The 26,562-nt window shown below is 36.8% G+C and overlaps 1 long non-coding RNA gene across 1 annotated transcript in view; it reads right to left on the bottom strand.

Moving 5' to 3' along the window:
- Positions 1-26,562, bottom strand: part of LOC146998650 (uncharacterized) — a 123,192-nt gene that overhangs the window by 75,159 nt on the left and 21,471 nt on the right. The window lies entirely within an intron of this gene.

The following is a 26,562-nucleotide window of genomic DNA, read 5'->3' as shown; positions in this document are numbered from 1 at the left end:
CTTTTCAAATGCATTTCGGTAAAATATTATTTGTGTGTGTAATTGCTAATCCTGTATTATTTGTGTGTGTATCGTTACGTAAATTTTTTCTGTATGGTTAAAATATTTATTGTTATCATGGTAAAATATCAATAGTGTATCCTCTTGCTACAATATTTGTGCTGTTAAGTGTTTATTAATTAAAGTGAAAATTATCTATCAGTATGCCCGACGATATTCCACCAGAGCCACAAAGGTTTATTTTCACCGCCTTTCTGGAAAAATAAACCTGTGATGTAGCCGTTCCTCAATAGACACTAATGCCGGCTAGCTTTAAAAGGATTTATTAACAGAGCACACAGGAACGGTTACAAACAAAAGAAATATATATAAAAATGAAACATAAACGAAATGGAACATCAAACATTGAGAATAACATAACATAGTAAGCTATCATCATGGCGGCTGGAGGTCGACTGACGTTTTTTCATATCGCCACGAGATGGCGTTTAAATAAAATAGTTCGGTTACAGTTCATGAGTTCATGGCGTGAATAAAATAGTTCAATTACACTTAAATAGGTCTGTTACATCCTCCCCCTCTGACTTCGTAGACGTCTCGGCAAGAAGTCAGGAACTGACCTTTGTCTACTTTGTGCAGCGGGCGGAGAATCAGATGAATGGGCTCCAGTTTGACGAGGAGTAGATTTTGCGTCACCAGCACCTTGTGCAACAGGTGCAGATTCGGATGGTATTACACGTTTCGGGCGTCCTGTTTTCTTTAAGGGAACCACTGGAATTACACGAGCTGAGTTTTGCTTATTTCGATCTTGATATGGTTTCAAGGCTGAAACATGATACTTGCCGAGAATTTTGTCTGGTTCATGAGGATCGGCAATATCATAAGTGGTTGGAGATCTTGTAGTCACTATCACATAAGGACCATCTCTCTTCGGCATGAATTTAGTAGTTTTCTTCAGTAGACCTTTGCTGATTTGGTGGAGGGTGACCCAAACTTTATCTCCAGGAACGAATTTCGGTGTTTCTCTTCGTTTTCTGTCAGCATATCGTTTCTGCTTATCTTGATGCATTTCGACTCTTTCTCGTACCTGTTGTACATTTCTTGCAAAACGTTTCAAATATGGAGTAATTTCGGGAACAAAATTATCGTTCTCAATTACGGCTTTTATATCATGCTTTACATCATCTAAGGTTCGTAACTCTTGTGCAAATTGAAGAAAAGCAGCAGAATGTCCAGTTGAATCACATTTGGCTGTATTCAAAGCAAACCTTATTAATGACAGTTTATCCTTCCATGACTGATGGTCGTTACCAACAAGTATTGCTAAACGTGGTTTCAGATCTCTATTCTTCCTTTCAACTGGGTTAGATTGTGGGTGATAGACAGAAGTAAGACTTTGATCAATGTTCAAGATATAGCATAGTTGTTGCATAACAGCACTAGTAAACTGGGTACCATTATCACTTATTATTTTCCTGGGTAACCCAAATCGAAGGGCGACTTCCTCCAAAAGAATAGTGGCACATTCTCTGGCCGTGGCTTCCTTTAAAGCAAATAGTTCTGTCCACTTCGTAGCACAGTCCTGCACAATAAAAATCCATTTTTCACCAGACGGTGTTTCAGGAAGGGGACCGAAAAGATCAATTGACAAGGTTTCAAAACGTTGAGCATAGACTGGAATTTGAAGTAAGCCAGATGGCTTTTGATTAGTGGTTTCTCCCCCTAATTTGAAGACAGTGTGATATTTGTTAAGCAATGCATCAGTTGCAAGCCGTTGGGCTGTAGTTAATTGCTGTCCTTCATTTTCTCGTAGTCGGCAGTTGTTTATAACAACTGGGGTTCTTCCAGTACTTGGGATTGATGAGGTTTCACGAAGCTATATTTTCTTCGAGGTTCATCAGAAAAGTTCCACTTATTTTCAGCAAGATTTAAAACAATTTTAGCTTTTTGAAGAAAGTCAGTTCCTAACAAAGTCGAGTTATTCTTGGCATCAGGCAACACAAGGAGCGGAGTTTTGAACGCTCTGCCTTCGAGAAGAATGATTTGTTCGGTGCGAAGTACCTCTTTTTCAGATACCAAACCATCAGCGAAAGACACCTGTAGTGTTGTCTTTTCAAATACTGCATCTTGTTTTTGCAGAATATGATAGAGGGATTCACTTGCAATTGAGTGACTAGCACCAGTGTCGGCGAAAGCTGTACCGGAAACACCACCAATACTAATTGGAAATACAGCAGTCCGAGTGGAAGATAAACAGGATCGGATTTGGATAGTGCCAAAATTTGATGAATTTGAACTCTTTGGGGGGTTACAGTCTGAACATTTAGACTTGATAAAACCAGTTTTTCCGCACCCATAGCATGTTAAAGGAGGTCGCGTTCCTTCTGTTTGTTGCTGACCACGATTTAAAAAGGTTTTATGAGTTCCCTGTATGTCACTTGTTCGATTTTCTACTTTGTTTTTGGATGGATTAGTCGGTTTGTAAGAATAGTTCCGCCTGCCAGGAAGTTGAGTTTTATAGTTCGTATTTTTAACACGTACAGCTTCATAATCATCCAATTTCTGTACTAATTCAGATGAACTCATTATTTTTCCCCAAGTATCAATAAAATGCTCCTTAACGTCACTACTGACTCTTCTTTTAAGCTGATCCATCAGGACCAAGTCTTTGAGTGATTCAAAGTCTGTAACATCGAGACTATGAAGCCACTCTTCGAGATAATTATTTAATTCGTAAGCAAAATCTTTCCATAAGGACCCAGGGTGTTTTTGGTGGGTGGTAAGTTTAATTCGAAATGATTCAGCATTTAATTTGAATCTTTGTAGCATAATCTTCTTGATGTAAGAATAATCTTCTAATTTGTCTTTTGGTTCTCTTAAAATAATTTGCGAAACGTCTATAGGCAGAAGAGGTAGGAGATGAGTGATGTAATCTATTTGTTTTATATTAACTTTCTCACATTGTCTTTCAAAAATTTGCAGGTAGGTTGCAATGTCAGAAGTTCCTGTAAATTTAGGGATTAGGTGTTGAATATTTGTTCCAATAGCTGCATTTGAAGCAAAGGCGGCATAGTTAGGGTTTGAGCTAGCAGCTGCCAGGTTTAATTTTAAACGTTCCAATTCTAATAAAAGTTCTTGTTCTTTTCTTTGACGTGTCTCCAGATCGTTGCTTTCACGTTGTTTTTGTTGTCTAGTTTCGATTAAAGTTTCCAGAAGATTCCTGGTAAAAGCCTCATCATAAGTGTCGGAATTGACAATAAGATCTTTAAGATCTATTACTCGCATGGTGTCGTTTACAGTGAAACCCAGTTCTGCAGCGAGAGTTTTTAAATCCTCTTTTCGTGCTTTGGCAAGGTAAGCCATAATTATATGAGAGGTCAGGGGGGAGGGAAGAGATGAAGTTGAATTTGTTGTTATTTCGATTTTATTCACAATACAGTATTTTAGAATTAATAATTATACCTTTAAGTAAAATGTATATACCCTTATTAAACAGTATGTGTGAATGTAAACAATGTTACTCGTACATTTATATACCACTATTAAACAGTATTTATAAATGTAAACAATAATACTAACAAAGTTTATTATTTCGAAGTCGTAAAAATATCATAAAATGCCCTCATAAATTCAACTTGTATCAAGAAAATAACATATAATAAATTGCTCAAAAATTGTTTACTACTTAGCAAAACATACAAAACATACATAAATGTCTTACCATAAGCTTTTATATTTAAGCTGAATTCTTCGAAATCTTAATCTTAACAAAATATTAAGCTGATTAAGCAACACACACTTAGTAACTCTTTTACTTTATTTAAATAGTCATTCGATTTTATTCATAATTATTTTCTTTCGCTTCAAGAAATATTTTCAAGACATGCATTCATTAAAGGAAAACAATCGTATTTTCTTAAAGTATTATACTATAATCATTTTCTCAAAATGTTCGTCGAAAGATAAATCAACAAGTACAATATTTTATTTTATGTAGAATAAAACATTTAATAAGGAACTACAGCACTCAAAGGAAATAAAAATAATAAAAGATTTGACGTAAACACATCATAAATCATCGCTAGTCTAAACATTTCCGCGGGGGGAAAACATCTGCTGCTGTATGTCAGAAGCGAAACTTAATAAATTCTAATGAACAACGTCCATGAATATATTCAAACTTTAACATCAAAACATGTATTCAGTGAAACAATATTATTCACAAATTAATTTACTATGCGAATTAACATTTTAAAATAACAAATTACAATTCAAGAAATAACGTTTGGTTAACAGAAAGCTGTTTGCTTTCGTTTAATACTCTTATGTAGTATCAATAAATGAGATTTCAGTAAAGAATTTACATTTGCTTTAAGAAGCAGCTTATAATAAATAATCAGTTTAAAAGAACTTTAAACTCAGATTAAACGATAATGTAAACGAAACTTATCTTTTCCGTTGAAATTGTCCAGTTGATGATTCGATGCGCTAGCAGCACGGTATGACAATTTTAATTCCAGAATTCGTTTCCAGAATATTTGACCAGTAGTCCACACCTGAAAAGAAACTGAGCCGATCTCCAGCAACTAAAAGTTAAATTCGGGAGTAAGAGCTTGTTAAAGCCAAACAGAAATTCTAAACATTTTGTTGCGCCATTTTGGATTCAAATTTAGTTGGGCGCCAATGTGATGTAGCCGTTCCTCAATAGACACTAATGCCGGCTAGCTTTAAAAGGATTTATTAACAGAGCACACAGGAACGGTTACAAACAAAAGAAATATATATAAAAATGAAACATAAACGAAATGGAACATCAAACATTGAGAATAACATAACATAGTAAGCTATCATCATGGCGGCTGGAGGTCGACTGACGTTTTTTCATATCGCCACGAGATGGCGTTTAAATAAAATAGTTCGGTTACAGTTCATGAGCTCATGGCGTGAATAAAATAGTTCAATTACACTTAAATAAGTCTGTTACAATCCTTCATTGTGGTTCGCTCAGATCGAAGCACAATTTTCTATCGCTCGCATTAGTGAGGATTCTACAAAATTCAACCATGTAGTTGCAGCAATTGAGTCTGATATTCTGAATTCAGTGCATGACTTAATTCTCAAACCACCTGATTGTGATACTGAAGTCTTCTAGTGGATGTCCAAACTGAAACAGCGGCTCATTGAAATCTATTCAGAAAGTGAATCTTCAAAAATACGTACTTTACTACAAGGACTTGAACTTGGAGATCAGCGACCTTTATACTTGCTGTCACGAATGCGTGATCTGGCAGGAAGCCATTTTAGTGACGACTTGTTGAAGTCACTATGGCTTTCGCGTCTCCCTAATAACATACAAATAATTCTTGCTGCTTCCAATGAAGATCTAACCCGTTTAGCAGCAATGGCTGACAAAATTAATGAACTTGTTACTCCAGCTTATGTCAGTGCTGCTAATGCTGCACCTTCCAGTTCATCCCTCGAACAACAAGTGGCTGAATTGACCAAAAAACTATTTGAACTCTCTACAAGTCTACGGAGATATAATCGATCAAATCAGGGCCCACGTAATAAATTTCGTGCCCGAAGCAGGAGTCGATCTCGTCACAATACTCGAACGCAGTACAAAGAACCCACAAGGGGCATATGTTTTTATCATATGAACTTTGGCGCTCAAGCTCGCAAGTGTGCCCCTCCATGCACTTTTGAACAAGCGGGAAACTAAATGGGCGGTCTTCTGCTGGCCAACAGAATGTCCGCCACATCGACAGAATAGTACTGGCTGATCGTTCAACTCAGTTATGTTTTCTAGTAGATACTGGAGCTGACATATCAGTGCTCCCGAGAACTAAAACAAATGCTCACCAACTTAATAAACTTGTACTGTATGCAGCCAATGGTATCCAAATTGCAACCTACGGCACCAAACTATTGATACTTGATTTAAACTTGCGCCGGACTTTCAACTGGCCTTTTATTATTGCGGATGTAACTCAAGCAATTATTGGTGTCGACTTCTTGACACATTTCCACCTTCTAGTGAATGTCAAGAATAATTGCTTAATTGATGCTACAACTCAGCTGACATCACAGGGCCAAGCTTCTCACATATCGAACGTACCTACCAACATAAGTGTTGTATCGGGCAGCACACGGTTTCATCGGTTATTAGCAGAATTCGCTGACATTTTAAACCCATCCAAATCAGGGCAGCATACTCATCAGCCAGAAGTGTATCATCACATTGAAACACATGGCCCACCTGTATTTTCCAAGCCTCGTCGTCTTTCTCCAGAGATGCTAAAAGCTGCTCGCAAAGAATTTGAATTCATGCTAGCACAGGGAACCATTCGCCCATCTAAAAGTCCATGGGCCAGTCCACTTCACATGGTTAAAATGTCTAATGGTGACTGGCGGCCTTGTGGAGATTATCGTCGACTTAATGCCCTCACAGTCCCTAACACATATCCAGTCCCACATATCCAAGACTGTACCCATCTTTTTCATGGAACAAACATATTTTCTACCCTCGATCTTGCCAGAGCATATCATCAGATCCCAGTGCATGCTGAAGATGTGCCCAAGACCGCAGTGACTACACCATTTGGTCTCTTTGAGTACTTATATATGCTATTTGGCCTTCGCAATGCTGGCCAAACATTTCAGCGTTTCATACACCAAGTAATGTCTGGCCTCGATTTCTGCATCCCATATTTTGATGATATCCTGGTTGCATCTACAGATGCGGAAGAACATTTTCAACATCTGCGTCAGATTTTCACTTGCCTTAAAGATCATGAATTAAAACTAAATCCATCCAAATGTGTATTTGGTCAACCCTCAGTTTCCTTTCTTGGATGTCTTATCACCCAGAATGGAGTCAAACCTTTACCGGAAAGAGTCAAAGCAATTAACGACCTACCTCAGCCCAAAACCATCTCTGAACTGAAGCGTTTTCTAGCAATGTTAAATTTCTACCGACGCTTTCTGCCAAATGCCGCAAAAACACAAGCCTGCCTACATGAGTTTCTGAAGAATAGCAAAAAAAAAAAAAAAAAAAAAAAAAAAAACGATCAACGAGCTGTCCCTTGGACTGAATCTGCATCTGCAGCATTCGTGCAATGCAAACACGATCTGGCAAATGCAGCCACACTTTCTTATCACTCACCTAGTGATCAGCTCTCTATAATGGTAGATGCATCTGACACGGCCATAGGAGCAGTGCTTCAAGCCCATACCACTAAAGGACTTTCCCCAATGGCATTCTTCTCCAGAAAACTTACTACTGCAGAAAGGAAATACAGCACATATGACAGGGAGCTACTTGCTGTGTACTGTGCTGTTAAATACTTCCGGCAGAACTTGGAAGGACACGACTTCATCATTTTCACCGATTATCGACCATTAACCTTCGCTTTTAGAAAAAACTCTGACTCATGTTCTCCTCGTCAGCTTCGATATCTGGATTTCATCGCCCAGTTTAGTACAGATATCAGATATGTCTCTGGTACTGATAATTGTGTCGCTGATGCCTTGTCTCGGGTAAAAAATATCAACCTCACTACCCCAGATTTCTCTGAAATTGCGAAAGCTCAATTGCATGATGAGGAACTCAAGAACCTAATCTCAAATCCACAAACCTCCCTTCAGTTACAACCGCTGCACATTGATCCAACGCTTAAAATTTACTGTGACATAGAGAACAATAGAATACGTCCCTATATTCCTGTCAATTTTAGACGTGAAGTGTTTAATGCCTTGCACAATTTGGCACATCCTGGAATCCGCGCCACCAAAAAGCTGATCGCAGACCGATTTGTCTGGCCAGCAATGAATCAAGACATCACAGAAAGGACTCGTTCATGTATTAGATGTCAACGGTGTAAAGTATCCCGTCACACTCACAGCCCCATTCAACAATTTAACCTTCCAGCAAGACACTTTGATCATGTGCACTTAGACTTGGTTGGCCCATTGCCTCCTTCAAATGGATACACTTACCTCCTCACTTGTATTGATCGGTACACAAGATAGCCTGAAGCCATTCCTATTGAAAATATATCCGCTGAAACTGTAGCTCGAGCATTCATCTCCCAGTGGCTTTCAAGATTTGGCATGCCTACCACCATCACTACTGACCAAGGCCGACAATTTCAATGTCACTTGTTCGCATCCCTCACCTCTCTTCTTGGCATTCGCCATATTCGCACAACACCATACCATCCAACTGGAAATGGGATGGTGGGACGCTTTCACCGATCTCTGAAACAAGGTCTGAAGTGCCACAGTAGCACACACTGGACAGAAGCCTTACCCCTAGTCTTGCTTGGTCTTCGCACAGCATTCAAAGAAGACATTGGTAGCACTTGTGCTGAAATGTTATATGGTGCAACCCTACGTCTGCCAGGTGAATTCTTTCACCCAGAATCTACTCCAGTTATCGACCCTCCAACATTCCTTCAACGTTTACGTGAGACCATGAGCAATATCTCGCCAACCCCAGCATCTTCGCATAACCAGCCAAGCTATTTTGTACATCCTGCGCTTGAGACCTCTTCGCACGTATTCGTGCGCAACGATGCAATTAAGCCAACTTTAACACCTTCATATGATGGTCCATTCAAAGTTGTCAAACGAACACCGAAACATTTCACCATCATCTGCAATGGCAAACAATCAGTGATTGGAATCGATCGTCTCAAACCAGCATTTCTAATGCAAGATCCAACAACTTCCTCATCAACATCACTCCCGGAAGAAAGCTTACATCCCGTTAAAGAGCAACCTAAAACTACCAGATCTGGAAGAAAGGTTAAATTTAACCCAAAGTACTTATAACGTACAGATGGTACTTGGGGGGGGTACTGGGGCGTTCCGACAGATACTTCAACTTCTATTCATGAGATAGCGCCACGTGTAAAATCCAGTTCTTAATCGGAGCAGCAACGCGACGTCATTACTCACTCAGACTCCTGGTCAGGCAACTGTACGCGACGGAAGCATGAACTGTGTTCCGAGCTCTGCGTTGATCTCTGCATCTCTGCATTTAAATTGTAATTTAGTACTTAATATATTCTTTTGTTATAGGAGATTGTCTACTCTTATTTTCTTTAATTATATCATGCATTAAGCACACGACCACCAAAAATACATCCTCGTTGTCATAGATTACTTCACCAAGTGGCCTGAAGCGTATCTTATGACTGATAAAAAGGCTGTCACAGTAGCAGAGGTAATGATACAACACTGAATTTCCAGATTCGGAGTGCTTCTTTAGTTACATTCTTATCAAAGAAGGAATTTTACCTCGGCTCTAATTAAAAAAATCTGCAAGCTACTTACCATTTAAAAAACCCAAACAACGCCTTTAAAGCCAGACGGCAATGAAAGAGAGGTTTTATCGAACCATCCTTAGTAACCTATCGTTGGTGGTTTCCAGAAAGCAAGAGGACTGGGCCAAGAAGTTACATCTATTTTTACTGGCTTATCGCAGTGCTGTCTACAAGACTATACCGGCTATTCCCCTTCTCAGATGATCTTCGATCGTGACCTTTGTTTACCTTGTGATCTCTTGTTTGTTCGCTGTCTGGACACGCCTCCATAGCCTGAGAGTACTCGCAAGAAATTTGGCTTAGCTAAAAGTAATAAATTAAATGGAAGTTAGTTAGCCTAACGGCTTCCCATGTTAATTATGGCGCAAGCTAGCTATAACTCAGAAAGTCGGCGTAAACAAGCCTAATGGCAAGAAAGGTCAACGCCGCATAAATCTAATCGCTAGGCATTCAAAGAAAGCAACGTGGTATTCTGGCAGGCAGAACACGTCCTGATTTCACTTTCCGAAACCTTCCATTAAATACTAATTTCATTTTACCTAATTTGAATATACGCGCTTTAGATAATTTACATTCCACCAAGAAAGTGTGAATTGAAAGCAAGAGCGATAGGAAAGTCACTTAAACACAAAATAACTGTTAAGCAAATTAAATAAATCACCACAATGGTTTAAACAAAAACGGGATTCATCATCGAGAACGATATCACGCTACTGATGTGTCCACGTTCGCCGTTGAACGCACCATAGCAGGTGCTTAGTTTTGTGTTGTAGCTTCAAGGAAAGTCGAAGCAATGGTCGCTTTCCTGTTACTCCGTGACTCTGCCAAAGTTTTCGGACCGTACGTGAAGATACTTAGCTCGTGCAACACAGCCACTCTCTCGGCCCATGGTAGGTGATGTGGCTGCACGATTAAGAGCAACGCGGTCAAAGATGCCTGCCTTTTCTGGTATTGGGGAGTGAGGGCTCTTTAGGCATTACATATCGTTCACTGTATTCTTCTTGATTCATAGAATTCAAATTCTCATAACAGTCACTGCCTCTCGATGCACTAGAATAGTCATTGTGACTTATCATTATTCGCATTCCTTTAGGCTACAGCCCACAACGGCCAAGCGGTGTTAAAATCACTGAACACTGGCAGTGTCAAGCTGGGTTCGATTCCAGGCACACACTGGCAGTGTCAACCTGGGTTGGGTGCATGGGTGTTTTTCGTGGTTTTTCTCGTGTGTAACATGTATAAGAGCTTATTGCGCGCTTCCTTGATGATGTAGCAGTTTTCACAGTAAGCAATGTATTAGATTACACTCATTTAAATAAAGTATGGTTTATGTTCGTAGTTTTTGTATTAGTACTTAAACCATTCAGGTAAATGGTTCGGTGTGTTACGAAATGCTCAGCTGCGGTAAAATAGCTTTCTCGCAAAGCGGGTTTAGGCTTGCGAGAAAATGGCAAGGAGATGCAGGGTTGCCCGATTTGGCCCGAAACCCCTCATTTAGCGACAAAATTGGAGATATGCCATAGATGGATGGAAAATATTCTAGATCGAATTCTTACTGGTTTGGCCCAGAATGTTCTCGTAGGCAGACCAAAAGCTATATAAACCTTGCCTGTACGCGGCGTAGCAGTATATTGTAGTGCATTGTCAGTGTATCGTAGAGTATATCGCGACGAGCATCTTGAATGTGTTGAGCACCGAGAGCGATCGACCGAGTCGAGAGCTGTATTTAGGGTTTAGCCGTGAAGTTGTGTCTGATAGTCGGAAGGCTATGTTGCTAATTGTTTCAGCATGTTTATAGGAGGTTTTCGACGATTGTAAACGCGTCCTTGGAATTCTCCTGTGAAATACTGGCGAATAAATTTTGTTTTGATTCTTCGTCAAGTGTTGCCGTCAATCCCTCCAAATCCATGAACCAGTACAAAGCAACAGTATTATTAAATAAGGTCCCTTTTTATTCAATTCTCACTTTTCATATGATAAGGATGTAAGTTTACATCAGCTTTCAGACCTTAAGCTATAATCTAATTGTAAGTCATATTGCAATATTATTTTTCGTTTTAATTTTTATTGTCATTTGAAATAACGGAAGTTTGAAAATGGAAAGTCTGGCTTCATATTTAATTTTAATAAATATTTAAAATGTTCAAAAGACTTTCACTTCAAATAATAGCATTCAGTATGGGAATCATTAATTTTGCGATAGAAATTGTATAAAAGTAGTTTAAAATTGCTAAAAATAGCTAAAAATGTCTTCGTGAGAGTTGGCTTTTAATTAAAGTACTCATGGAATTTCGCACGTTTCTAAGATGCATAAAATGCACATTTCTGCTGTATTTTTTTCAAGGGATGTTTTACATAGCTGATTTGTAGTTTATCCGATATTTTGTGCGACTTTGTTTTTAATTTCAAAGTTCCTCTTTACTTTTTATCCCGATGTTTATAAAGCATTTTTTAGTAGAAAGTTTATAAAGTATTTTCTCCCTCCTTTCTGCATGCCTTTGTGGTGTAACTGTTAGCACACACTTGAAAAGTTGATAATATGGCCAATGGAATTCATCTGAACAATCAACTCTTGAGTCACGTAACGATGATTATTTGAAGAACGGCATGGAATTCGAATGCATTACTTTTAGCCAAGCACGCACAAAATTTTATTTAAAAAATTTATGCAACGATTGCAAATAAATAAAATTTTGTGCAATCGTTGCATAAAATAAACACAATGATGTTATCTCTTTTCTTTCGTAAAAGCAGAAATATTTTCCAAATTTATTTCGTAAATCGAAAAAGGTAATAGTGTAAGTTTTTCTTAAAAGTGAAGGGGAGTAAATTTCATAGAGCGGGGAAGGGGTTGTTTGTATTCATCCTGTAAGAGTTTTAAGCTTTGTTATGCGTGTGTTAACCGGCGGCAGGTATCGCTGATGACTCCATGTAATAATTACTACATTTGTTGAGGTTAAATATTACTTATTGTATGTTTGCAACGCAAAATATATTTACTACAAATTTATGAGAAGCTCCTACACAACAACATGGAATAACATGGGAAGCATAGAACAATTATTGTAGGTAAGATTACCATCCTCTTTATGTGAAGATCTTGCTAACGACGGGTCTCTCTAGTCGGGAGTTTCAGAGCATTCTGGCGTGTTGTTGCGTTGGAAAAATCTGAAGACTGAATTGGCCACCCTACTTAATTTTTCAGTTGTATTTTACATCCTCTGATTCTTTATATCTGGAACGATATCACAAGAAACACAAGATCATTGGTTCGTGAACCTTCCTGAAATCGAGAGACTTTGACGACAGACACACTGCAGAACGCTAAAATCTCTTGACACTGGTCGTGAAGTTATGTCTCTTTTACTGTCAACCGGAACGAATTATTGTGTCTGCGATGTCAAACCATGTCGTCTCACATATCGTAACAGCTTGAAACCAGTGACTTGTAAGGAATCGTGCACCGATTTTCCATCTCTATGTGGTCTGCTGCATGTGCACCAAAAGTCCATAAAGTTTGATTATGTTAGTCTAGTAATTTCTTTGCATTCTGAGCTATTTAAGTATTGGCAGTACTTATTTTTTTGTAAATAATGTTAAGTATGAATGATCTTTCTTATTGTTACTACAACATAGTAGGGAACTTTAAATTCTATGGAGCCTGTACTAATTCGAGAAGATTCTATTTAAAAATTTAATGAGCTTGTTGAGTTTAAATAAACATTCCCTATACCATCATAGAACAATATTTATTGATTAACTTTGATATAAATAAGCTTTAATTTATCAAATTTGTATTTCTAATACTTCACCATACTTTCTAATTCGAAACTTTTCTTTTAGGTGATATGGATGAAGAGCAAAGAAGAAATCTTCTCTTCCAAATTGGAAAATAAAGCTTCATTCCCGAAAACTGGAACAAAACCTTTATGGAATTACCTGAAAATATCACGAAGATAAAATATGTTATGTCTTCGCTATTCAGTGAAGAAGAGAAATATTTCGAAACGAAATCAGTACAAATTGGTATTGCTGTCATAATATTAATAATCGGAATTATTATTTATTTTTGCTTTAAAATGATGAGAAAAGGCTATCATCGTTCATCTAACCAAACAGTTCTAGATGAAAATGTGTCCTCACTTCACCAAAATCCATTCTATAATCAAAGTGGAAACAATGAGCTGTCAAACATACCATCTACTCAATCTGATTTGGAAAGTTCATCTAATCAGTGTGATTCTGCATTGCATCAAAGTGATTCTGCAGGTAACCAGTGCGATGACGAGTAAAATGAGCCCACGTTTTTGATACATATATTTATCTCAAATGAAGGCTAAAGAAGCGGAAGCCAATATTTTTGCAGCAGCTGCAAATACTTTTCTTTTTTGAATACCATGCGCATGATGTCTGTAACGTTTTCTTTTCCGCTTATTGTAATAAGCTTAGTTTAATAGTTTTCTATATTTCGTACTCTATCGGTAGCGCTACGATACTTAGCTTCATGCTCAGTACTATCTATACTCGCTATTTTGCTCTTTGTTTCGACCTTAAATCACATTCTCATATTGTTTCCTTCTCCTCTTGGACTTTATACACCGCTGGCCATCAAAATTGCGACACCATGAAAGAGAGCAAATACAAACAAGATATTTATTGTACGTAAACAGTAAGGCATGAAGACAAAAGCAGTTTGGAGGTTTACAGGGAGGAGAAATTAGTAGAAACAGCTGCTACCCCTGCAGCTCAAACGGTCCTTACCCAGTTAGGCATGGAGTCGAACTGGGCTTGGATGATGGAAACGGACAACTCATTCCATGCCGCTTCAAATCTATGCCACACATCATCAACCGTATTAGCTGGAGAGCGGTGGTGGGTCAGTGTCTCAGAACCCATGACCAGATGTTTTCGATCGGTGAGAGATCTGGAGACCGTGCAGGCCAGGGCAGCAATCGAATACCCTGTGTATCAAGGAAGGTCAGAATACGACGTGTAACATGTAGTCTTGCATTATCTTGTTGGAAGATGGCTTTTGGCAGGTCTTGAAGATAGGGCACACCACTGGACGTAAGACGTCAGAAATGCACCGATTCCAGTTACCGTCGATCGGAATCAGAGATGTGCGTGTCGTGTACCTAATGGCTGCCCGAACCATCACTCCAGGTGCAGGGTCCCTCTGCTGATATCAAATGCAAGCAGGCGACGTGCATTCGATATCAGAGCCTCCAGATACTTATACGACCATCAGAATACTGCACATAAAACCGGGACTTGTCTGAAAAGATGACATTGTGCCAATCCTGTATTCAGCTTTGTTGTTCTGCGCATCAGAGTCGCCGTCTCTCTCTATGCTGGATTGTCAAGGGAAGACGAAGTAATGTTCGGAGTGCTGCTAGTTCACGCTGCTGCAAACGTCGACGCACCGTGCGAGCGGATACTGCGCGTGCTGCAGACATGCCCATTTCCTGATTAATGGTCCGTTACGTGGTTGTACTGTTCTGCAGGGATGACCTCACAATATGTCTGTCCTCTCGAGCGTTATTTATGGGAAGGAGTTGAGATTCTGCATGCCGTTCAGTATGACCCTCAGCAACCCATTGATTCCATATTCGCAAGAGAATGCGACCGGCGATGTTACAGAACGATAACCCACACTCTCGAAAGAAAACGATCCTGCCTCTATTGAATTCCGACATTTGCTGGTAGGCATTTTTTCTTATTATTCGAAGCATAGCAGGATATTCTGAGCAAACCAACCCCGACCTTATAGAGCTCTTTCCTCTTCTTCCTTTCATGTGATTTTGACGTTCGTCAGATTATTCCTTCCTGGTGCTGCAATTTTAATGGCCAGAAGTGTACTAATCCCTCCTGGCCCAAGGACTGCTCTCTGAAATAGGGACAATTTAACTTTATAGCAGCAGTTACGAATGAGAAGTCCACTACACAACGTTTCGTTTATATCAGTGCTTCAGATGTCGTTTCTTCCTCCTACGTCGGGAATACTAATCCCATTTGTATATCCTAGCCTCTTCTTCCTTTCATGTGATTTTGACGTTCGTCAGATTATTCCTTCCTGGTGCTGCAATTTTAATGGCCAGAAGTGTACTAATCCCTCCTGGCCCAAGGACTGCTCTCTGAAATAGGGACAATTTAACTTTATAGCAGCAGTTACGTAATAAGCTTTGGTACTTCCTGGGGACATGTTCGTGACATGGAAAAGGTAAATTTTAAAACCTTTATCGTGGCATATCTAGCTGAATAGCACATCTGCTGTGAGAACCACCCGCCTTTTTGGCAGAGAAAAGAGAAGGAGAGTCTGTAGTACTTGGGAACATGTGCCATAACTATATCTGAAATGCTAGTGTTACATGCTGCTAGCCTTTTGCCAGGTTTGTGTCGAAAGTGGAAGACGAGTTATTGTAGTTGAGATTTGCTGACATAAACTGGAGAAATTGCCTACCTCGTTCATCTTGTATGTCATTATCTCAAAAAGGAGCCAACTGTTGGAATATTATTATCATAAAGGAATGAGTCTTCTTACATTCTTCCTGGACAAAATATCTGTGGAAAAGTAGCCAAGCCAACTATTTCATATTGCAAATGTTGAGGGTCTATTTGTTGTGCTTATAAGTCATTAAAGACATTAAATATTATTATAATGTATGTTCAAGTAATTATTTTTATATTATTTTTTGTAATTATAATGATACACGCTTTCGTTTCGAACCAATGAACCAATGTACTAATGTTTGTCTGTCTAGCAATGAAGTACTAATTGTCCCAACTACACTGGCGTTCAAAAATTAAGGACGAAGTCGAAAAATTAGCATATCAGCTGAACGAAGAGGCAGAGCGGACAGAAAGACCAATCAGGAGATTAGGTAAGGTGATGTACGGTAGCAGATGCGCAGATATGCAGGTAGACATAATGGGGGAGTGTCTGAGTAGTATAAAGCATGTTGTCGGTGTAAGATCAGTATTTCTGGCAAAGAGATTGCACGCCGTATAGCAGTTAAAATCACACCGAGTTGCTGCCTCAGCGAGAAATGGCGAATAATCAATCTGTTAGACGACATCTGGATGCTTTTACCCGAGGTCGAATCCTTAGGAAGTTGGAGGAAAGCCGCAGTGTGACAAATGTGGCTGCAGAGTTCGGAATTGCTCACAGCATCGTTTCACGACTTTGGAGACAATTTCAAACTACAGGAACAGCTATCCGGGGGTTTAGTAGTGGTCGTCCACGAGGAACCACACCTGCAGATGACCAGTATATTGCCTTACAGGCCAGAAGAAACAGGCGGAAGACAGCGGAAGAAATCGCTAGACACACGACACAGGCGACTGGACGACCGATATCGCGTTTTACCGTGGCCAGAAGACTGCACGGTGGTCACTGTTTGCACGACGCCCTGTACGGTGTGTACTTCTAACGCCTGCCCATCGCAGAAGGCGTCTCTGTGGTGCTGGGAACACCGGAATTGTAGAGACAATGAATGGGGACGAGTACTCTTTACAGATGAGAGCAGATTCAGTCTGAGTAGCGATTCTCATCGTATACTCATCTGGAGAGAGCGGGGAAGCCGCAATCATCCCTCGAACATCATTGAAAGGGACAGGTATGGAGGTGGCGGTGTTCTCGTTTGGGGAGGCATCATGCTTGGTAGTCGTACAGACCTTACCTTCACATCATCGACGCAGGTTCAGTCAACGGGACCCGTTATTGTAACGAGACTCTTCTTCCATATGTGCGTCTTTTTAGAGGAGCTATGGGTCCGCAGTTCCTTTTCATGGAAGACAATGCACCATGTCATCGCACAGTAGCTGCCGAACAGCTCTTAGAGAGTGAGGATATTGAACGTATGGATTGACCGGCACGATCTCCGGATCTCAATCCCATCGAGCATGTATGGAATTTTCTAGGCAGACGCTTGTCAGCTCGTACCTTACAACCAGTAACGATTCCGGAGCTTCGATTGGCGCTGCAAGACGAATGGGCAGCAATGCCTCAACAACTCATTAACACCCTCATTCTCAGCATGGGCAGACGCTGTGAAACCTGCCTAGCAGTCAGGGGAGATCATATCCCCTATTAAAGACCGGATGTTTCTTGCTGGACACCCATCACAGGGATGTTTCGGCCTTCAGTCGCATTGCGCTCCATGCTACTTTTTCAATAAAGCTTCTTTTTATCCCTCTGATTTCTCTTTTAGTAAGTATTGCTTACATTACTCATGTCCTTACGTATTGGGGATCTTACGGTATTAAATGTGTTGATTTGGAAAGCTTTTGTACAAAGTTATATTGAAAAAACCGTCTCGTCCTTAAATTTTGCACACCAGTGTATATTTTCGAAGGTTACAGATCAAAACATTATAAAAGAACATCTTTTTTACTATGAATGACTACCATGAACCTTTGGAGCCGTATGAGTTTATGATACATTCTTTGAATTGAAAACTTCGAAATTTTCGGTGTAATTTAGATTGCTATATTAGAATTTTTAAAATGCATGAGACAACAGTGAAGAGTGGAGGGCTGTACGACGTGTGATCGACGTGCGAAGCTAATTCAGGGCAATTAAAATTTTAAAATTCAAACTACTGGTAATTAAAACTACTGGTAATAAAAAGTTATAATTAATTGAACGTACATATTAATAATATTTAAGTATAACAACAACTGAATATAAATATATCAGAAGCGTTACTAACATTAATTGACCAATGAAATAAAAGAAGTAGGAACCTCAAATGTTCTAATTATTGTATAAAAAAGAATTAAAGAAAAGAAAACTTATTGCTTTAATTATACCTTAAATGCGTGACCTTACAGGGATGCGTGACCTTCCGTGATTTTCCAGACGAGATGCAAAAAAGCATTACAAAATCGATTTTTGGCACATTTTAATTTTGAAAAGTGATCTTTCATAAGCCTTTTTTATATTACGAAAGTAAGCAAATATTTATGAGCGAGCGTGGCAAAGTCTTTTGGTATATATTATATTTGTAGATGATTAAGGCAGATACACAGAAATGCTTAAACTTCTCCTTCGATATTTTATGTTCACCGAGTTTTATAATTATTTTTATATCAACTTTATGATATTTATAAGTGTTTGAGTGGGAATGACAGTTGAAAATTTTAGTTCTTTCTGACTCTAAATCTAGACAAAGGGAGTAGTTGAACAGTGGTTTTCGTGATTTTCTTTATATACATTGCTGTTTAAAATTAAGAGGATTTTCTCGTTTGGTCCATTGTCTCTAGAATTGATGGATAAGTTTTAATGAAAATGGCATAGATATAATTTGATATAATATAAAATTATATATGATGCAACAGTCAATGGTGCACATGCAAGATCGAGTGTAAAGCTCATCAATGTGGAAAGATTTGAAACAGCAGTTGCAAGATCTAACAAAACAGAATGATAATTGAAAGTATAATCTCCTTTAACAGAGTATTGTACAGCTCTTACAGAGTAACTTCATATTGAAAATACAGTAGTTCTTACGGCAGTCAATTCCATTCTGCAGCAATGCTGTCTTTATGGCCTAAAGTGTTCTGAGAGGGAAACGCTACTTGTGGTTGCTCTCCAATCGTTGATTATGATCCGGTTCCAAATGCTTAAATCCTACAAATATTTTCTGTAGGGTTTGAGTCTGAAAATCTCTCTGGCTGATATCCACACTTCCAAGAAAATCATTCACCAGATTAGGTTTAAGTGGATGAGCGTTGTTGTTCATAAAAATGAACTTAAGGTTATATGTACCCCTGTAAAAGCAACCGCAGGGTTCTAAGAGCTATTCTCTGTACCTCGTAGCAGTCACAAAGCTTCTGTTAAAGACATGAATACTTGAGAGTTCATCAAACATGATGCATATGCTGACTATTAAACCTCCGCTGTCATATTGGCCCTTTTCGCGGATGTAGGAAGACATATACCAGGACACAGATTCTCTTCAGATGAAGGTATATAAACAATCAGTGGTTAGGCTGAATTGGTACTCCTCTAGCGGTTTCCCACTGATGTTTCATCGAAATATTAATGTTCTCTACACTATGCAAAACAAGGTTTTTTTCTGTGTGCAGAAGTGAGAGGGACTCAGACAGCAAGCAGATTTTACAAGTAACCGATATCTTAGGGTGTTCGCATTTTCAAAGGTGCAGTCGGCTTTCAGTTCATTTTTATGAACGATAACACTCATCCACATAGGGCCAATTAATAGTTGATTTCCTAAAGTGAGAGTATTAACAGAATGAATTGGCCAACCAGATCCAGAGACCTAAGCTCTATACATCATGCCTGGGGCGCTCTTTAGAAGGCAATCGCAACTTACCTTTCCCCTCCGAAAACGTTCTAGGATCTGAAATCAGCTTTATTGCAGCTGTGAAACCGATTGAAACATAGACTTAAAAACTACCTGATTTGCAGTATAAAGTCACGATGCAAAAGCTATGTGACTGATAGAAAGGCTTGGTATCATATCAGTCTATGTCCCTACCGAATTTTATTGGAACCTCTCCATCAGTTTTGGATTTAATCGACCAAATGTGAAAATTCTCCTGATTATGACACCAGTATATATATCGTAAATACGAGTCAATTTTTCTTGTAAAGTCTTCCATGAAGGCATCCTTTCCCTTAGATCGATGATCCTTATGAGCTTAGATTATTTAAATAAACAAACAAGATATAGTTTATAATATTCTTGTAATTTAGTTTTAATGAACATCAGCTGGAAATAAACATTATTTAACTCGTTTTTATTTGTTCCCGCAGTGCTATCTGAACTGAATAACTTTAATTTTTTAGAGGGTACTTGGAAACAGGTTTTAAGAATTTTGATTTATTTTTGTATGAAAGTCTATATAAATTTACAATATTTAAATCTTTACACGTATCAATGTTTTTGTATAATCGTATCAAATATTATATTAAAAGTATATGTTTTACAAATCTCATTTTGGAATTTTTGCTTTTCATTGTTGGAAATTTATTGACCAAAGATACAGAAGCCTCAAGAGCGTGTTCTGTTTCTCGAGGCCATGTTACTAGGTTGCTATCTTAGATAGTAAGATTTCCAGTCTTCGGCCTTTCTTATCGTTCCAATAATAACACACAGGTTAAGTTTTGGGGCCAACTTCGCGTTAACTGATTTATGTAGCTTTCGGCTACTAGATTATTTGAATTAAAATTTTACGTTTGAACTTACTCTTTAAGTTAAGTAAGTTAGAATTTAATTTATGTAAGTTAACTCAACCAAGTGGTTGGTTGAGTTGTTAAGCACAGAATGTGGCTTCTGTTCTTATTTCGTTTTAAATAAAGGGACTTTTACACCAGTCTCAAGTCTCAGTTTTTACTAAGTGATAATTTGCTTCCCATCTGTTTAAAGTTTAGATATAGTTTATGATTGTCAAGAAGATTTCTAAACTTTAAAATTTATCAGGGATACAAACATCTTGCGCCTTAGCTGCTTCTATAAAATACATTCCGGTTGCACAAATTATGTCTGAAATTTTCGTTTTTAATATTTTGAAATAATATTTTTTATACATTTTATGGTATTTGTTAATAAAAGAAAAATTAATTCATTAACTCGAATTTTCACACCTTTTTTGTGTAATACATATTTTTAGATAGTATCTCATTTAGAAAACAGAATATGATTAGAATATTAAATTTAAAGAACTAACTAACTATTCAGTAACCGTAGACTATCGGACGACTTTTCTTCCCATCCGACATCTTAGCGAGAAGCCGCAAAGTCAAAGAAAAATTTTAAAAATATATTTTTATTAACAAGTCGATCTGGCGATTGCATAAACTGAAACTAAACAGGAAAAGAAAACTCTGATAACTTGTCGATAAGCAATAACTTCCCAACAGAAAATGAAGTGAAATCGAATGTATTCTATAGTATTATCTCAAAACCCAGCTTAAAGTCTTACTTTCTGTGGCCAAAAGTGTGCAAAGAATCATAGCAAGCTAATATTTTCACGGCAAACTAATCACAAGAGTAGAAATTCAAAGTAGCGCCAACCTAATCTGCCAAATCTAAATCCCTTAAACTCGACACCTTATCTTTACTTTGAACTAAATTTTGCATTTTGGTGGAAGTTGACGAAAGTAGAATTATAGAAAAATTAAAATGATAAAATACCCGGTTAAATAAAATAAAAACTTTACAATAGTACAGTCTCTAAAGAAAGAATTGTGGTCTAAGTTTGAATTTCTAGTGAATAACTGGTTTTATGTTCTTTTTTGCAATGCCTTAAACCGTTTTCTCAATCATTTTTGTTAATTTCATAGCCCTGTCTATGACATGGTGATTTATATCAGATTATATATATAACGAATATAATATAATATAATATAATATAATATAATATCTCATTCATATAAAGTAACTTAAATTTTTTACTTATGTAAATTCAATTGAAAAGATATAAAATGATTATTATTGCAACGAACTAACTTGCATTTTATCATAAAACTTTTTTTAATTATTTTAAAACTAAATTTAATTTGCATAAAGTGAATAATTGTGGAGCAGGCAGGAGACAGATCTTTTGAAGGGGAAGTTGCCCCGAAACCTAACTCTTCAATCATTTAATTCGTGTTTCGTCATCCTTATAGGCATAGGTTAAGAATTACACAAAACTAAAACTAAGTGAAATGTCATAGTTAAGAAATTTTTGAGAAATTTAGAAAGCAAATCCACTATAGGAAAAAATATTAATTAAAAGCATAAAGCCAATTTATCAATTAAAAGCCAAAGTTTCCCAAACCTATATAGGTACTTCCCCGACACGAATTATGCATGTAAACCAAAATAAACTAAAAAACTAATTCTAAACATCATAAAAATTGCAAGAATAATGAAAAATAATATAATATATATATATATATATATTATTTATTTTTGTCTATACATTAGGTAGTTTGAGAATAATTCATCTGCATAGTGGTATCATTACTATATGGAAAATAACAGGCGCAACATATTTCATGATGATATTCTTGATCGTTCTTTGTTGATGAACATATTTCCAATTAGCGACATTTAATGACCATGTAGAGTCATTAGGTTATATCGATGCAGGAAGGTGAAAAATATGCAGTTCTCTCGCCGGGATTCGAATTGTGGACCTTAAGAATACACTTCGAGTATGCTTCCAGTTACAACACGACGTTATGTGGGAAGGACGGAGCGGATATCTAATAACTGTTGGAAATTTTTGGAAGGTATTGAAAAAATAGACTCCATATGTTTCAGTCTCATTTAATGAGTGCTACCGCCACTGGCGTCTGTTTAAATTTCGCGAATTTCAAATGGCCCTATCCATCTCGTCGAGAATAAACCTTTACAGATGAAAGCCTTATTAAGATTTGTTTATTGCAATGCTGCAAAGCACACAAGAGCTACTTGCGTAAGTGATAGATGCTTTCATAGAGAACAAACTATCTCAGGAAACTAAATTCGTATTTATGATTTAAGACGTAGTATAATGAGAATGAAATTTTCGAATAGTAACCGAAATTGCTTTTAAATGAAATTTATTTAGTAATTTCTAAAAACTAGGCAGCTGGCGTTGGAAGTTTTGCGTAATAGGCTGCAGTTAGCAGCGAAAACATCGCAGACGGGAAAACGTCCTTGAGAAAACAACGTAAAGCGAAATGTTATCATGCGAAAGATTTTACTAGGGTGGAGGAACGTAAGGAGTAAACTTTGTACTTTTAAATGTCATAGAAAATAAAGTGTGATAATTTCGCAATTACGGATTTGTAATAGATTGAATGCACAAGTTCGATAAAAAGGTTAATAAAATTTATTCTTTTCACCAGAAATATAACAGAACGCTAAATTTTTCCTGAGAGATATTCATACAATATCATGCAATATAATCAGCAGCTTTACTTTAAATTACTAAAAACGTTAAAATATAACGCAAAGCACAGAGAAAGCTAATCCGATCTTTCGCTGAACTCTAAAGAATAACAACAGAAGCTAACTAAACAACAATTGAGATGAGAGGTATCAAGTATCAACACTTTATTGCTGATATACAACTTCTAGGAGTTTTGATCAGTGTATTAATAATTGCGCCACATCAACATTTGCTTTCAAAAATAAGATGCACTATTTTTAAAGTGCATCATCGTACAGAGGCGCAAATACAAAATTCAATTCATGAGTTTAAACACACTAAGTAATATTAAAAGATAAAATAAAATCACTAAGTCCTTTCAACAGAGATGATGATGAGGGTAGAATACTGCAGTTGAAGAGAATTAAACTAAAATGTTGCATTTGCTAATTTAATAGACTAGAAATCAAAACTAACATTTGAAAAATAGTCTGCTGGGGAAATTCCTATTTCAAGTTTATCCATAATAGATTTGGCAGCTTTGTATTTCGCAAAGAATTCTTTGGCTTTCTGTAAGTGAATTTTTACCCATTCAAAAAAAAGGATAATTCATTTTCTTTGGTATCTTGCTCTTTCTAAACCAGCCGAAAGCGTTTTCTGAGCAATTTTGTTCTTTGGTATTTGGCAAAGAAGGGAATTCTTCTTTTGGTAATGTTAATTTATTTTGGTTTTATGATTTTAAGGATTCTTTTTTGCTTCTTGCAGCTTCAATAGCTTTTTGAATAGTTTTTAGGTGTTTGGTACAACCCTTTGTAGGACGAAACGTGTGCTTCGCCACGTAAGGCACAAGTAGCAGGTATATTTATTATGTTCTTTCTTTTGCATACATGTGTACGTTTCGTGAAATTGTGCACATTTTAGGCATCTAGGTTTATAGTGGCAGAGTTCTCGTACCGCTAGCACTTAATGGCACGCACGGGTCCCGGTCTCGATTTATAAGTTTCAATTGCGACTTCTAAACCTCTGATGGTTCTGACTCTGATGGTAAATTCTTTTCTCTTCTGCGGATCTTTTTAAGTCAACTTGGAAAACTGGAACATTTATTAAATTGCCAACTGAGATGAGATGTTCTCTGTCTGGCTTTTTATAGCTTTAAATAGGTCGCGAGAGATTCTAGAAATTTCTGCTCTCGAGATTTCTGGAAAGCAGCGGTTACAGCTAACATAGTAGTCAATTACATTTATTCAAATTAAATATAAATTATAGAAATAAACTTTATTTCTATAATTTATATTAATTACTATTTAGTGTTGAATGCACTTTTTTTTATATTTATATTTTTTCAGCGTAGCTTTCTCTTAAAATATATCACGCGCTGCATTGCACGGGGTAATAAAATTATTTTAATTATAATTTTACTAAATATATCTAACTAAATACAAAAGTCGTAACAATACGAAAAAGACAAAACATCGGATGGCGAAAAATCTCAGAAATATGGATTATTTATGCGTTTAAAATGTTTGGAATTCTGTGAAACATGTTTTTGTGAGTGTAATTTTATTTTGTCTTATTTTGAATTAAACAAGCCCTGCACTGACTGCTTAGGGTTCCAAAGGATTTTGATCATTTATAGAGGTGGTCATTTTAGAGAGGGAATGTTTAATAGAGATGCTATTCCTTTTTTTTTTTTTTTTTTTCAGAAATTACTCTCAGAATTATTACTCTCACGAAATTACTTTCAGGCCGTGTTAGAGAGTGGTTGCTACGAAAGCGTTCACTGCATTTTAATTGGTGGAGAAACTATAGAATATAGTCTTTTTGCTTTGAATGATAGATGTAATGTCAGTTGTTTAATACGTAATTTGATGTTACTTATAAGAATATTTTAATCTTGCTGTTTGAATAATACATCAATAATTTCAATTTCACGATTTTCATATTTTTAAGTTATTTGGTGATAGTTACAGTTTTATTATTTCTGATCATCTTAGACACATAAGTTGTGCATTCCTGCGATGTTTTCATCGCTGAATGTTTTGCAGATACTTTACTTTCTACCATGATATTTTGTATGACAATGTTTTCATATTGCGAAATGTTGTTGCTACTTTATTTTCTAGACGATATTTTGTAACGCGTTGTTTTAGAACCACGGAGTCCATATTTAGAACTGCGAAATTCCCCCCCCCTCCTTCTCTGCTTTTTCTTCGACGCTCTTTCCTCGATGATTTTGTGCGACGTTTTATCCCTGTATTTTCTCCGTGACGTTTTCTCTCGTGAGGATTTTGTCTCGATGATTATCTAATAGAAGTTTTAAAAATAATTAATAGGCTTATCAAAATTTATGAATTACTATTAGTAGGCTCCAAAAAGCTCATGTTGAAATCCCGTGAAGTGACTGTTTGTATCGTTTAAAATTTAATTCATATTTTACCAAAAGAAAGCGTAATGGCATTTAAAAAATGTTCTTCGATCTTTCCTTCAATTTCATGATGCAACAGTTGTAAGAAGGATTGTTCGGTATGATGTCTTTAAAAAAAATGACGAGAGGTGTAAATACATTCAACTCTTTTAAATACTTTCACACTAATTTGAAAATACCATTTTGTAAATTACTTTGAAATTCAACAGATGCAATAGGAATACATGATAAATGGCATAAATATAGGCATACATGGAGCATGGATATATAACTCTATTCCAAAACGATGGCTATTTCCTAAGTTTTTTCCACTACCTTTTTCTAAAAGTGTTAGACTGCAAAAGACTGAAAATATTAACTGCAAAAGAAATAATGCACAACAGTGTTGAAAATTGTTACTTTTATTCGCGAACTACGTCTCTTCAGCTGCAACTTAATAAAGGATAGCTAGAACTGTTATTACGTACCAATATAAGCAGAAGAAAATTTTTTAAACAATTTTGTGATTTATTAACTGAGATAAAACTTTTTATCGAAGAAGAAGATCAAATATCTGAAAATTAAAGTGATAAAATTTAGCTTAGTGATTTATCATTTCTTACAGATTTTACATCGAAATTAAATGATTTAAATTTAGAATTGCAAGGAAAAAAACAAGACAGTAATTGGAATGATCAATAGCATTTATGCATACAGATAAAATTTATTATATTAATAATCTTAAGTGTTACAAAGAGAACGTCAACAAAACAATTTTAATCCGTTTCCAAATATGTCCAATCACCTATAAAAAATCTAAATTAAGAGTATAACATAGAATAAAAGTATAACATAGAAAATAAAATTAAAAAAAAAAAAAAAAAAAAAGAACCGCGTCTAAATTGGATTCTGGAAGGATCAAAATCTATATGCAATTACAATACTTCTTTTACTTCATAA

This window comes from Stegodyphus dumicola, chromosome 2 (genome assembly GCF_044657685.1).
Source record: "Stegodyphus dumicola isolate Sdum_Otavi_A_Nest chromosome 2, ASM4465768v1".
NCBI lineage: Eukaryota > Metazoa > Arthropoda > Arachnida > Araneae > Eresidae > Stegodyphus > Stegodyphus dumicola.
Note: the sequence above shows the minus strand (reverse complement) of the source record. Positions and strands in the feature narration are given on the sequence as shown.